Below are 2,949 nucleotides of genomic sequence, written 5' to 3'. Positions count from 1 at the left end.
TGTGTGTTTTTATGACAATACCGTGCTGCTTTTATTACTATAAAAATAATATTACTATAAAAATAATATTACTACTCTATAGTAGTGCTTGAAGTCAGGGACAGTGATGCCTCTGAAAGTTCCTTTATTGTACAGAATTGTTTTAGCTATTCTGGGTTTTATATTTTTCCCTATGAATTTGGATATTTTTCTTTCAAAGTCTGTAAAGAATTGTGTTGAGATTTTAATGGGGATTGCATTAAATCTGTAGATTGTTTTTGGTAAGATGGCAATTTTTACTGCTAATCCTACTGATCCATGAGCATGGGAGACCTTTCCCTTTTCTGATATAAATAAAACAAGTGTCGCTTCAATCCTTCTGTAGCTGACAAGCTTGTTGTTGCCTCATTGAAGTCACTAGATTAAAGAATGAGTCAAGAGTAACAGTACATAAGGTTGGGCTGACCTGCTCTCTGTACATCACTAAAGGCCTCTCGTGAAGCAGCTACGAAATGGCATACATAGGTAAATAGTGGCAGGTGTTGAGATATGACTGACCCCAAGATTTATGTGATCGAACAAGAAGCATGGAGAAGATCCTGCACTGAAGTTTCAGTGAAGTTGGAGTGAGACTCAGCGACGAGGCTAGCAGAACTCAGTCTGATTTTCAGCAAACGCTGCATTGTACAGTAACTGGTGGAGGACGTTGTTGGAGTGGGGTGCGGTGAGACCCTGTATTTACAGCTCCTTAGTTCCAGAGCTGTGGACACTGTTGGCGTGGGGTGGGGTGAGACCCTGGCTTTACAGCTGAGGACACTGTTGGGATAGGGTGGGACCCTGGCTTTTCAGCTCCCCAGTTTCAGAGCTGATGATGTTTTTGGGGTGGGATGGATCCCTGTGTTTACAGCTCCCCAGTTCCAGAACTGTGGACACTGTTGGGGTGGGGTGGGATGGGACCCTGTATTTATAGCTCCCAGGTTTCAGAGATGCGAACATTGTTGGGATGGGGTGGGACCCTGGTTTTATAGCTTCCCAATTCCAGAGCTGAGGATATTGTTGGGGTGGAATAATGGTAAAAATAAAACAGCGCCATTCCCAGAGTGGTGGCAGTGGGCAGCGGGCAGGAAAAAGAAAAATCCGAAGGACCCTGTGCCCCAAGTCAAATGCACCTCACAGCGTGTGCAGTGCGAGCGCAGGAGGACTGACTCTGGGTCGTCCAGTCATACTTTTAGTTATGGAAAGTGGCAAAGGGCCCAACTGTAGCCATGGAAGTTGTAGTTGGGGGATGGAAGGGGAAAACTCACCACCAAAGCTGCTGGTGTGCATAGAGGTTGACGTTCAGGCAGATGGACACATGGTTGTTGTGGAGAGGGGCAGAGAGCCTCCCGAGTCTCAGGCACCAATGGCACCAATGGCACCAGTGGAATGGTTTAGAAATGAAACGCTGCAGGTCCCTGAGAGGCTACAGTGGGCAGCAGGCAGCAGGCACGAGACCACTGCAGGCCATGAAGGCAGCCAGGTCCCAGGCAGGGAGCCTCATGGTGGGTGAGAGACTGAGATGGATAACTATGCCATGCAAAGTGAGGTTGTATATTTATTTAGTGGGTTATGGAGGGAAAAGGGAAGAGGGGAACAGGGCGAAGAGAGAAGAGCAGACAGGGGGGAGAGAAACAGAGATGGGGAAGGAGAGGAGCCATAGCTCATGGCAGCAGCTACCTCTCTGGGAGAGAGACAGAAAGGGCGGGATACTCAGGCCAGAAGCATAAGGAAGTAAGTAAGGCTTGTCTCTTAAAGGGACAGGTGGGGTGGGACCCTGGTTCAGAGCAGCCTGTTGAGATTGCTGTCTGCAGTTCTGCTTCACACTGACCCTCCAGCTCTTAGTCTTTACTCATTCTGTAGCCTGTATAACTATAAACTCCTCAGAGCAGTTGTATTCTTTTGTTCATTTAAGGGATGGCTGTATCATAGAGCCAGGGTGGCCCTGAACTCAGACTCCCCCTGCCGGAATTATGGATGTATCTGGTTTCACATCGAGGGATCTTAATAGCATACCTGATGCACAGGTGGTGTTAGCAAGGATTGAAGGTGCTTATGAAGTTTTGTCAGCTTCCATCAGGAAGTGGAATCTATTTCTCTTCCTCTGAACCTGGGCTGGTGTATGACAGTCTTGACCAATTAAGTATTCTAATCATTACTTTTCTTACTATTATGAAAAAATACCTGAAAAAAAAAGCAAATTAAAGAAAGAAGGGTTTACTCGGGCACACAGGTCGAGGGTAGAGTACATCATGATGGAGAGGAATGGCAGCAGAAACATGAGACTGCTAGTTATACTGCATTTGTACTCAGGGAGCAGAGAGACAGTAGCATCCACATGCTGTCTCCTTTGTATTCACTGTGGAATCCCGCACTGAGGTTGGTGCTGCCCACATTTGGGGTGAATGATCCCATCTCAATTTACCCAATCTACAAAACCTATTACAGACATGCCAAGAGATTTCTCTAATAAGTGATCCTAGATTCTGTTAACAGAATTAACCACCAAAGTGTGGTAGAAACGACAGCCTTTTAGCTCTAAGCTTAGTCTTAAAAACAGCTTGTCTCACACGGTTTTCCACCTCCTCTGACTCCCTGATCATCCACACCAAGTTCACCTCTGATTTAGACTGGGTGTCTAAGAGATTGTATGTGTTCATTGATATCCAGAGGCCTAAGTATCTTCCAGTTGAGGGACACAGGTCCACATCTGAGAGACGGAGAGCTGCCTGGCATTTCCCGGATGAACGGAAAGCACCCATGCTGGATGAATTGGTCATCATTCAGTTGGTGGAAATGAACTTCCCCGTAGATGCCTGAATAAGTGCAGCCGCCGATACCCCACCAGAGGATGTGACCACCATTGCCTCTACGGGCTTCTCAACAGATCAGGGTTCAAAAGCTTTGTGGGACATGAATAGTTTAGGATGGGCT

This window comes from Alexandromys fortis, unplaced genomic scaffold (genome assembly GCF_014885135.2).
Source record: "Alexandromys fortis isolate MF-2015 unplaced genomic scaffold, M_Fortis_MF-2015_v1.1 scaffold_163, whole genome shotgun sequence".
NCBI classification, from domain to species: Eukaryota; Metazoa; Chordata; class Mammalia; order Rodentia; family Cricetidae; genus Alexandromys; species Alexandromys fortis.
This window is presented reverse-complemented; position numbering follows the sequence as displayed.